The 13,326-nt window shown below is 34.2% G+C and overlaps 1 pseudogene; it reads right to left on the bottom strand.

Moving 5' to 3' along the window:
* Positions 1–374: 374 nt before the first annotated feature.
* On the bottom strand, positions 375–7,538 carry LOC120137622 (annotated as a pseudogene).
* Positions 7,539–13,326: the final 5,788 nt, after the last annotated feature.

Here is a 13,326-nt window from a genome sequence, read left to right as displayed (position 1 = left end):
AACTGTGGGACATTAAACTAATGCAAAAGCAACAACGCTTCGCCATTTGTCATTGAAGTGCCTCGAAGATGCGTTGTTGACCAGACTAACTTTGTTTTGAATTTCATTATTATTAAAAGCAAAATCTCAATTCTGAGAGGTGCAAAACATGTCCGGCCAAGGCCAAGCTGAAGAAGATTTACTAAAAAATTCTTCACCATTTAAATTCCCTTTGCTCATGCTTGATTCTATCCTGCTGTCCTATCTGTTGAATGGCTTACAAAAGTATACATTTGGATCATCTTTTCAATATCATGTTATGTTCCATCATGCATGCATGCATGTATGTAAGTCAGATTTAACTGTCTTGGAAAACAGTAGGAGAATAGTTTTTTCTGTCACTCCCTATTGTCGATGACAGTGTACAACTTTTGATATACATCATTAGGGCAAGAGCAAGTGAAATGGACAAAAACAATGGCTATGGACTCTACCAAAATCAAAGCAACTTTAAGCGAACGGGCGATTTCTTGTTTGAGACAATATGTAACCGTACCTAGACACAACAGAAGATTTACAAATCCCATTTTCGATGTGATACTGTTCAGTATATCATGCCCACCCCAAGCATTTATACCTATGTTTTCCATTATACCCTATTGTTTTAAGATGATTCCGAGCACTTTTCCCAGACTTCCCTCAGACGAACTTTATCTTGGCTTCAAATCGTTACCTTTGCTTCGGAATGTCGAAGTGGAAAGAATGAACTCGGTGCTGCAAAATTACCGTTACAAATAGAAACCATGAATACAACACAAGAACAGACTAAAAGTTTCTTCTGAATATTCGTAAGACACGAAGAGTCCCCTTTTATGGAGCTTCCTGACATATGATCTTCCCTTAATTTGAAGTTGGCCGGTGGTGCTGGAATGGAAGTTCGTAGCAATTGAACTGCAAGGGAACATTGATGACTCTACTTTAATACCGGGTTTGTATATACAACAAAAGAAATGGAGATGATGTAACAAAGAAAAGAAACATGCATCATCAAGTTCAATGAGCAAGCCAAAATTAAATTTAAAATTTTGGCATGCATGTATCATAAATTTTGGAAACTGGTGTAGAATAATATTAAACCATGCATGCAATCGATGAGAATTCAAGTTAACTAACAGATATGGATAAATAAAATAATCAATGAATACGATAACTAAGAATAAGGGAATTGACATGTAAGGAAAACTATAGGAGTTACCCTGATCATTGAACAACCCGCTTTCACTGAAGCCATCATCAGAAGGATGGCCTTGTAAAAATCCCATGCTCGACCTCCTCAAGTCTTCTGATGATCGATCACAGGATCTCTGCCATCCTCTATGTCATCATCTCCTTCAGAAGTTTTAGCTGAGATCCAATCCACCAAACTGTCTTCCCCATGGCTTTTCCGTCCAAATTTCAACAACTTTTTGAACCCATCTGTCACATCTCTACGTCACTGATTATGGGCTACACTACTAGCAACATGAAAAGGTTTCTCAGCACTTTCCCATTTTTTTCCTCATTCGAGCTGCGTCCATCTCTGTTTGATCGAGTGGGAATTCCAAGATTCGGGGCTCCCGATGGGAGAATCCGCTGAAGCATCAAAATCTGAAGTCTTGCGGAGATAAGAAAATGGATTATGCATGCATGAACTCCACGACACAGGGCTTTCGACTGGTGAATCTTGCAAGGATGGAATGTAGTGGGAACAGCAGCAGGCAGCTCAGCAACTGATGCAGGGTCAACCTTAGAGATCTCAAGAAATCACCATTCTTTGCTCCAGAAGACTTGTCAGATTCCTGGCTCAAGCTTGCCGTTCCGTTTTCCATCTCAACAGAATCATCAACTGCTCTAGTTTCAAGTTCGTCCTCTTCATCTTTTGCCACATCCATGGAATCATCTGCTTCAAATGCTAGCTCGTCATAAAACTCTTCATCTTTTGGAATCACAGATGCCTGATGCTTTTAGCTTTGCAATATTTACTCCAGCACCAGGACCTATACCATTAACTTTACTGAGAAAAGGCTTTCCATATTCTTCAAAAAATTCCATTTAAGCTCAGTTCCATCTGCTCCATATCAAATTTCAAAGGTTCCAAAACAATGCCGTCCGAGTTTAAGGAAGACATATCAGAAAATTCTACAGGACCAGCAGTGCTTTTTCTAAGGGACTGAGACCATAGACACTGGTCATCCTTGCCAAGTTCAAACTCTTCATTGTTACTCTCGCTCCGAGCAAGGTTTCTCACTTAGGAGTAGCTAGTTGTCTTGCTATCTCCGGGAGAGGGCTTTGTATTTTCTTTTCTAAAATCAGAAAAGTTTGAAACCGACTGTGCGAGAGGATTCTCAGATTGGACTCTCCGCCTACCAGAACTGGGGAACGAAACTTTGGTCGCAGAACATGGAACTGCAGCTGCTGTGGTACAAGGAGTGGATAAAGACACATTTCTACATGGAAAATGCTTCTTGTTGTTGGAGCTCTAGAAGATCCATCGACAAAAGATGTGTCATTATATGTTCTATCATGTTCATAGTACTCCTGATCGGGAAACTCAAAAAAATAATCTTCACTTTGAATTGAACTAATTGGATGCTGCCAAATGCAGAACCTTATCAAAATTAATAATAAATTATTCAATCACAAGTTTTCAAATTCCCAAAACTTAAAAAGAAAAAAGAATTAAAAACAAAAAAATGTTCAGTTCCACCAGTTATGAATTTCGGCATTCATTTCCCGAAAACCTAAATGCTATAGGAGATACCTGCTCCCTCTGTGACCGAAAATTGAATGACCTCACTTTCTCAGCTCGTCGACGAGCATTAGACATAGAATCCAGTCTATCAACAGAACCAGAAAATTTGGCCTTCATCTCAGCTCTACTTTGCTCAAGACTATCCTGCATAGCCTTCAATTTGGCTTCCTTATCAGCCCGTTTCGAACCCCTTTCTTCCCTCAGCTTTGCATCTCTCTTTGCATGTACCTCTCATAAAATTTTCCTCCAGAATCATCTGAAAAGGTGATACTGGAGAAACTCCGCCTCAAACTATCAGAAATATCCCGGTTATCTGCCATCTTTGTGGGAGTACAAAAGTTAGCCACATTACTCAAAATACCCATTGGTGCAGGAATCATGTTTTTGCTGGGCATCTGTATGGGAGATACATCTACTGTCACTGGTTTTTTGTACTCCGAGCTTGGTTCAGGTTCAATCTGTGCATCAGCAGGCCTGCTTCTCCTTGCCGAACCGAATAGATCAGCCGGAACCCGAAGTTTGTGCTCTGCAAAAAGCTTTTCAATTTTGTTTGCCTTCATTTTAACTCATCGTTCAGCTCCTGACTTTCCCTTGACGGCCTTATCCTCTGAGTTTGATCTATTAGCACCATCGGGACACTTACACTCTCTTCACTCTGAGGAACCGCTTCAACAAGAACAGACTTGTTATTTGCATAAACAGAACCACCTTTGTCCTTCCTACCCTGTGACTTCTTGCTTGATTCAGAGCCTAATGGAAACTGTTTTTTGAATTTCATTTCATGGGCTCCAGAATTATAACCTTTGCCTATTTGCTTCTCAGATGATGCTAAGTCTGTCTGTCCCACTACCTCAGCTTCCACGTTAAAAGATCTAGGCTGTTGATTAGGAGTAAACTGGTCAGCTTCACTTTCTTTGTACCGAACCTCCTTAAGTTTTAATCTGATACCACCTTCAAACTGCCCTGATAATGTCCTGGAGAGGCCTTGAGGCCTAAAACGCGATTGGGATACCGATTGGTCTTTCCCTTGAGCCTCGACTCTTTTCTTTAATTCAACCACAGGCGTATCATCGCCCACGGAATCTGCAAATACTAAATCGGGGAACTGGGAAGCAGGTTGGTTTTTAACCCCTTCAATCACAATTCTATCAGGAACAACCCGAGACTGAACCTCTGAACCTCCCCTCTCTCCTCTTAAAGAACCCATAAACTTCCCCTGAGAAACCACTTGATCACCAAACTCAGCCTTCTCCGACTTACCTGTAAAAGACTGATAATGGCCGTTCTGTGGTCCTGATTGAGCCTTCCAATGCATTTGCCCCTTTAACCCTGCATCCCCTTCTTTTCCCAAAAGATTATCAGCTATTTGTGCTTGCACTTCACCCTGATCTTTCAACCCAGAACCAGCAGCTCTAGAAGGAACACTCTTAGGTTCAACTCTAACTGAACTTACCTTGTTACTCAAATCATTCTCATCTTTCTGTTTCTTATCCTCGGATAAACCTTGAAACACGGAGTTGTTACCTTGTGACACAGAAGTGAGGAGGGAGAGCACAAAGGGTTATCCGTATTATCATCCTTGTCATTACCCAAGTCGATGCTTGGGTCGCTAGCAGCGCTCCATCTTCTTAACACGGCCTTTCCAGCAACTACAGGTGCGGTTGATACATTGGAGGAAAGTCTTCTCAGTTCTACGGATTTGCCAACAGCGATGGGTTTGCCTCCGGAGCTTGAGCTCTCCTTCTGTTTGTTCTCGAAGTGATTTATTCTATCCTGCACGCTAAGGCACCTACCAGGTTGACTGATTTGACTAGGCAATGACTCCATCGCCCCTCTTCTTTCTTCTCTTCTTCCTTGTTTTCATTTTGAGAGCGTTGTTGTGTAGTACTCGAGAGCTTTGATTGTTCAGATATGACTGGCTTTAATTGGTCTATATGGTGCTGGGTCTGCATAGTATTTGGTTGTAGTAGTTGTTCTTGGCGCTTATTTTTTGAAGGTCGCTGGGACCTGCTATTAAAATGGGACCCAACTTGATCTTCATCAAGGTCATCGCCTGACATGTCATATCCCCATGATGCTCTGACCACTTGATCATCAACACCTGGATTGCATCGGCTAATCAATTCTGGTCTTCTCTGGCATAGTGTCATGAATTTGGTGCAAGATTCACTGCACAAATATTTAAAGTCGCATGAAAATAATAATTACCAACATTTTCTTGATATAGAAATATATATACACACACACACATATATATATGAACCATAAGTCCTCATGCTAACATGAAGAATAACCAAGGCAGATGAACAGACAGACGGCATCACAATCAAAAGGATATCTAGAGTTCTTACTTCAAGCGATGAGCACCAAACCAATCCGCAAATTGTTGGAGTTCAGAGACAGTGTCAGAGTTAAAACCAGCAGCAGAAGCACCTGCAAAAGATGCTGCCAAATCCTGCTGAACTGCATTAAGACGTGCATCGATAGCCCTTAAAAGCTCCTTCCTGTTAAATTGGAAACAAAACAAATCAATTAGAAAGCATAGGTGGTGAAGCGAATGAAAGATCCAATCGTAGCAACACCAGCTGCTTTAGCCTGAACCTTTTCAGACATTCAGAGCAATTTTTTTGTATCTATGATTAACAAATGCAACAACTCAAGCAATATTATTATTCGTCTCACATCTCGTGTGAAACTTAAATATTTCAATAGTTCTGTGCAGTGCTAAATAAACTCTACTTGAACAACTCCAAACTTCCAAGAAAAGACGGGCTACCCTTTCTTTATTGAGCATATCATCATGCATTGATTTTCAGTGGGCCCATATATGATCATTAACTCGTCGACAGTCCTTTTCATTCCTAAAGCATGAAAATAAATCAACTAAACATTTGCAAACATGTAAGTGCAACGGTACACGAATGCCGCAATCATCCACAACCACAAGTTTAAATTAATGATAATTCAATCAAACAAAGTATACCATCAAAGATGCGTAAAAGCTAGAAAAAGAGGAGTTACTTTGTTGCATCAGCAGCTGCCATCATTCTTGCAGCATCTCCCCCTATCACAAATTATCCATACAAAAGAATGGTGATTAATTGCTGTTACAAGAAAATAAATTCTTGGACATTCAATTATGTCAAACCTTAGCTCTAATACCATTCTTATAAGAAAATCTAACCTGATGCGCCAGAAGGCTTCTCTCCTACCCCCTGAAACAAAAGGATTCAATACTCAATCTAAACGTAGAATTAAACTGCACTAAATCAAATAAAACAATGCCATTACTACCTGATAATATATTCTTCGAGCTGCTTCCAATTGAGACATCTCCGCATCTAGTGTGTTCACCAACTCCAAAACCTCTGGTGTACTAACAAACTGGACAAACCTGGAAACAAGCAGGAATGATGTCATAATACGAAAACAAAAGTCCTTCCTTGAAATAATAATAAGATCCACAATTGTCGACTATGTCAAACCTCTCAAGTGTTCCTTTTGTGATCCAAGTCTTAGAATCTCCACGTTTTTCAACTTCAAGCTTAATTGATTGAAGGGACAGTGCAACCTGTTCTTCTGCCACCTTTAAATGAGTAACAAATGGCTTCACCAACCCACAAGCAAGCTTTTCTGTGTTTCCATTGCTCGAAACAAACAATTCACATCTTCCCAATGGAAAATAATAACAATGAGTATAAAGGGAAAGACAATTCGTAACAACATACAAAGTCAAAGGATGATATCTCACCGTGAGAGCTTTGGTGACAACTGGAATTCGGCGTAATCAAGATGTGTGTCGGATTTCATCTTCTCCCTAAGCTATTTACAAACTTCCCTGGGTTAACCCTTTACGTATACTTCTTAGCACAAGAAGCTGCTGCGGGTGTCAAAATCAGCAAAATTTCATTCACAATACCAAAACTTCATTCACAATACCTCAAAGTAACAAAGCAGATTCTAGAATAAGAAGCATAGAAAAAAAACAGTGAACTAAGAAATGCCAAATAAGATCATAGTATCTAACAATTTCACTCACAAATGAAATTCTAAGTTAAATAACCCAACATGGCAACATGTGCAAATCAAACAAGGAAACAATGCCCTGAATAATTCATGTTTCAAACAAAATATGACATCATGTTGATAACTTATAAGCCCCAAAGTTGAAGTAGAACAAAAGCTACTAACTTCGGACCATAAAGTTTACCAAAAATAAACAAATGGATCTCAATCTAAAAAACAAAAATCGGATGGAAAACAAAAAAAAAAATGCACATAGAAAAGCAAACTCTTGGCACAAAAATAGAATCCCATTATTCACAGATGTAAATCAGATGCATCCAGATCCGATTCCACCTAAAAGGTCCAACTTCAAAGACTAAATGAACTAAACCATTTCCATAAAACTCAATATCAAGAGGGGGGAAACAACTGACAAAATCTGAAATGCAAACAAATTAAATGAACTTACTTGAAGATAAAAATGGGAGGGAAAAGGTGAGATCTTGGAGTGGGGAATCGGACCCTGATAATCAACTCTCAAATGAGTACTTACATTTACGTTGTATTATTTGAGGAAGTTAAAGAGTTCAACTTTATGGGATTTTTTTTATTGCTCTGAGATTGAAGAAAGAACCCTAAGAATGACAAGATGGTTCTTTAGCTTTAATCGTTTATCAAGTGGAAAATCTTTTTCTGTGGGACGATGACTTTGCTTTCCCTCTCTAGGCAACTCTCTGTCAAAAATGACACAGCAGAGAGAGAAAGCGAGCTTACCGGGGGGAAAGGAAATATGTAATATATATATATATACGTAGTGTATACACTACGTTTTCTTTCGGACAAGAAGTTCTTTGTTGTATCCCTTGTATTTTGTGGTTTTTTTTCAAACATGGGTCGATTATTCGCCACAAATGTCTATTTTTAGTTTTTTTACTTGAATTACTATTCTCCTTTACATTTGGCTCTTTCAATTTTGATTTTTTTTTATTTTTAGTACTACATTTATCTTCATTCATATGATTAATATGAATTTCATCGAATTAAATTAGATTATAAAAATGATAAATTTTTCCTATCAAATATTCAATTTTATTGAACTATCAAACTCTCTCACCAAGCATATTAGATCTACAATTTTAAAATTCTTATTACATGATTTTAATGGAAAAAACAACAATTTAAAATCCATTACTTGATACGAATTTTAAACAGGATAAAAATTAAATTTATAAATAAATTTAATTATAACATCCCAAACCCAATTTTAATCATAAATTGAATTAATAATATAATATTAATTGATTGAAACTTAATCGAGAACAAAAATTCATACTATCAAACAAACAAGTTTTAGAGATTAAAATACTAATCATTATCGACAGTGATGGTTCTATAGTAATTATAATAATCAAATGGATTTAGATTCACTCGTAATTGAGAGAGAGTGGATCTTTTCTTGCCAAAAAGCATCGATATAATTGAAGTTTTCAACTTTATCTTAAAAAGCGTGACAATTAGTAATTGGTTGATGTTGTAGTGAAAATTGAATCAATGGTTCAATTAATGAGGTCCAGAATTTTTAACGATAATGATTGAAAGCTTGGATGTTTTAAAAATATGAATAACTATACATATAATAATTGATCAAATATTCCATAATAACTTGATTTAATAAACAGGGGAGTTCTTTGATATAACAACTTAACATAAGGTTAAAAAAGATACGATCGAAATATTATAAATAAAACGTAACATTTTAAGTTGCGTGTAACTTAAAATATTAACTTTTTTCTTAATATTTTTTTGACATAATATTTTAGGTTGCAATTGAAAATATTTATTTTTTGTAATATTTTTTATTTAATCAAAAATATTTAAAAATAAAAATATTATATTATTTATAATATTTTAAATTACGTTTTTCTTTAATTTTATATTAAATTGATGTATCGTAAAATTATATAAATAAAGTCGGTAGATTTAACGGATGATAAGACAAGCAAAAATCTGATTAAGAACCACTAACGAATTAAAAGGGACGGCTTTGGTGAGTGGTGGGTCGACATCAAACGCTGGAAAATGGTGAAGGGTAGGTGAATTCTAAACATCACTTGTGACATAAATGACTCGTTTAAACGATTAAGAAATTTATTATTCTATTTTACAATTTTAAATTTAAACTGGTAAATTATGTACGAATTAATTTATTTTAGTGGTTAAAGGAATCGTTGTTGTTCTTAAGTCATGAGTTTGAGCACCAGCACCAACTGTAGGAAATTGAACATTTATTGTCAAATGATTGAAAATATTTAAAACATATATTATTTTTTAATCACTTTAATTTAAAAAAATATATATACATTATTAATCTTTATAATTTACCCTAGCATGCCTTCGCTCCCGACTTCCTCGGACGATGCTAGATCCCCTAAGAAGCATCATCGGCGCGATGAAGCCCCGCATGACCCTGCCTCCTTCCCTCTGATACCCTTCCTTGATGTCATGGATCACGATTCCTCAGCCAACCCCTTTTCCTCAGTCCCCAGTATCCTACATTGAACCCACGTTGAAGACCTTGCTCCTGCTCAGCCTATAAAACTTATCAATATCGAGAATGATTATTTTAAAATTAAATTTACCGCTCATGGTGACTACCTCTAAGCCCTCACCGATATACCCTGGATCATTTTCGGTCACTATATAACGTGGAACCTTGGTCTGTGGATTTTTTACCGCCTAGTTTGTGACACTTACGATATTTATAATGTTCAAATTTGAGACTATAAAAAAACATGATCATTTCTTTTCACAATCGATATCGTTTAGTTTGTGCCTATTATATATTTTTTCACTATGGGCCGTAATTAAAATTGAATATTTAATTTAAATTAAGTGTGAGAAAAAATTAGTGCTTGGGTCTGGATCTAACAATTGGATTATCATTTGAGGACTGTGTTTACCAACAAAACAGCATTGTCTCCATCTAAAAGTCCAAAGTCCAAAATCAAAAGTCCAATTATTTTTTCTATTACTCCACCCACTAGATTGCATTTATTTTAGGCTAAAACTAGGGAAGTTATTTCCTTGAAAAATAGAGATAGTCTAAAATTAATGATAGAAATAAGATCATTATTATTGTCATCATTTCTTACCGACGCCTTTACAGAAACCGTTATATTATATCCGTGATTTATTTTTATAATTTTGAGACCAAAATAAAAAGAAACAAAAGTTCAAGAATTAAATCATGAATTTCCAAAAATATCAACATCCTGATCATCTGCACAGCATAGTGCATACCATGCTCATTTGTTTCAAGCATTTGGCTGTATATCAACTAGTCCTCGGCTTGTTCACTTTGCCATGTTATTTACAACAGCTAGCTAGCTCTTGTCTACTTCCCTGTCATTATCATAACTCCACCCCATGGCCAGGCCAATGCTGCAACTTTTTTAACTACTTGGTGGACTAGGCTTAAATATAAAATAAATGCTCAAATTATATTATTTGCACTATTGGTGTCTAAACTATTTTTTTAAATCATTCAGGTATTTAACGTTATAAAAGTTATCATTTTAGGTATCTCGATCGTAACTGTTAGTATGTATGAACTCGAGTAAGTTGTTTGCTTAGCTGACTTCTCATCAGGGTCGATCCTGACTATTTTTAAGCTCGGGGCAAAAATTAAAAAAATAGGCCCTTAATATAAAAAATAATTAAGAAATATCTAATATACATATTTTATTAGATTTTTTAAAATTAAAAAAATAGTAACTCATTACAATATAAAAGATGTCAAAAAAAATATATTTAAGAATACAAATACTTGTATAAAAATATTACATTCGAATATTTTAATGCAAAACCATTGATGATAGTGTCAACATTAATGCTTTCCAACATATTTTTCTCGATACATAACATAGCATTTGAAAATGAAAGAACGATCTTTTCTAGAATTTGAAAATATATAAAATTAAAAGAAAGAATTTGAAAACATGATCTAACTAGAATTTTAAAAACAATCTTCAATATTATTCAAGCACCATAATTGATAACAAACAATTGTGACTTTATGTGTGATACAAATATGATAAATTAAAAAAATGAGAATAATAATTTTCAGATGAATCGTGAAACATGAAATTGAAAAAAAAAACATACTAATTATACTTAAATTTTTTTCCTCTCATTAAGTTTTGAAAAAAATAATGTTAATAAATTTTTCATTGATTTAAAAAATGAGGAAAAATATTTGGTGAATTGATAATAAGAATTTGGAAAGACCAAAATTAAAGAGTTCTAATGATTTTTTTTTTGAATTTTGAGAAATAAATATTAAATTAAAATGTTTGTTTTGGGCCCATTATTATATTGAGTAAATTATGTATTTCGTACCTAAATTATCAATTTTGATATGTTTTAGTACCTAAACATTTAGTTTTTTTCAAAATCATATGTAAAGTTTAGTTTTTGTTTCATTTTAGTACCCGCCGTTAAAAACTTTAGTTTTTTATTTCATTCTAGTATTCGTTCAAAATTTAAAATTAAGTTTTTTTTTTAAATTTTAGGTACTAAAAAAACCAAAACTGATAGTTATGTACTAAATGTGTTAAGTTTTTAACGACGGATACTAAAATGAAATGAAAATTAAATGTTATATATGATTTTGAAAGAAAAAAAATAGGTACTAAAACGGATCAAAACTGATAGTATAGATACTAAATGCATAAATTGCTCTATTTTGTTTTACAATCTTTTAATTTATCAAAAAATAAAAAATATTATACTGAAAAAAAAATTATTTTGTGGGCCCTAGGCGGGTGCCCCTCCTACCCTGGCCCAGGGCCGACCATGCTTCTCATGGTTAGTTTGTTATAGTTAGTTAAAATTGTTGTAAGCTGTTGAAACTGTTAGAGCTTCTAGAATTGCTCTTATCAGTTGTATAAATGTAGCTCTCTATGATTGAGATAAATACAATCAATGAAATGAATGAAGTTCAATAATCTTGCTTCTCACTTCCTTCTTGCTTCATTTAGTTTGTTCTTTCTTGTAACTGTCGATCACTATAGTAAGACTATAACAGTAATGACCATTATAAAACCCAGTTAAATAACAAGTTTCACCATCTTAGAAATTTTTAAAAACAATAAAAAAAACTCTTTCCTTCCCTAAGATCTCAACTCGCGTCTACCCACTTCATTGCCTGCTTCTCACATTTCCATGGTCAAACAACCAAAGCTCAAATGACCTGTCACGATCGGGTAAACAGTCGATACCACGATCAACCAAAGGAATTTAAGAGATTGGGTATTTGGGATTTTAGGGATTAACGATTGAAATGTAGGCATTTGAGAATTTTAAGTTTTTAGATAATAACAAGGGTTGTAACCGATCAGTGGGTAGTCGATAGCGTACGGTTGGTCAGTCGCCGACGAATAGGTGGCCAAAGATGACTAGCAGTTGGAGTAAATGATACTAGAATAAAACATTTTAAGAGTTAAGGTTTTCTTGGTATTTTAGAAAAAGTTGGAGATTTTTCAAAAATAAAATATTTTAAATATTTTTAAATAAACTTCCAAAATTATTAGATTATGACATGTGTCACTTAACGAACTATTTTAACAGCGATTAGAACTTGAGCAACTAAAACGGTAACATTTATAACATTAGTATTTTACTATTACTTTGGGATTTTATGGGACGAGTTTGGTCCCAAAAATATTAAATATAAACCAAAAACAGAAAACCAAAACACATATTTTAAAACAATAATAAACATTTGTAATATTTTTTAAAATTTTCTTTTTTTGAATTCAAACATAATTTATTCTATTTTTAACTCTATTTCATTATCAAATCATCGATTTTTAGTTTAATTGACCAAACAATTGATTTTCGACCCAATCAATTTTTAAAATTCAATCAATGATTTTGCAAAATACAAAAAAAAAAAACAATTTCAGACAAATTAATTAAAAAAACTAACTCATTTTTTTGTATAAAATAGAAAAATAATATTCGTGTACATAAAAACTTAAACATGAAGAACGTGATCATTTAATTAATATATAAATATAAAATATAAAAAATAATGGGGAAACCAATGGGTTCATTAAAGAAATTAAAATACAAAAAAGAAATATTCAACCACTCTTTAAAATTAGATATTTTAGTGTGCTTCATGAACATTCCACTCTTATTTCACCCCTACATTTTTAATTTTTTCCACATTTAGATGGAATCAAACAGTGCCCCAGACACAAAAACCATACAAGTTGTACGGCAAAGTGGAAGAGAATATTATAATATTACGATTTTACTTTTAAATTATACATGTTCTCTTATTTTTGGTACTTAAATTATTATTTCTTCTTATTTTAAATGCCGAATACAAATATAATCTCTATCACGTTTTTATTATTATTTTTAAACAAATTGGAACGGAAATAATAATTCATGAATTAAAAGATTACTATAGGGATTAAATGTAACTAATATTATTATCATGGGAAATGTTTGGTCCAAAATGAAAGTACATGGGATTGGAA

Source organism: Hibiscus syriacus, unplaced genomic scaffold, assembly GCF_006381635.1.
Source record: "Hibiscus syriacus cultivar Baekdansim isolate YM2019G1 unplaced genomic scaffold, ASM638163v2 tig00110674_pilon, whole genome shotgun sequence".
In the NCBI taxonomy this organism is placed as follows: Eukaryota; Viridiplantae; Streptophyta; class Magnoliopsida; order Malvales; family Malvaceae; genus Hibiscus; species Hibiscus syriacus.
This window is presented reverse-complemented; position numbering and strand designations above follow the sequence as displayed.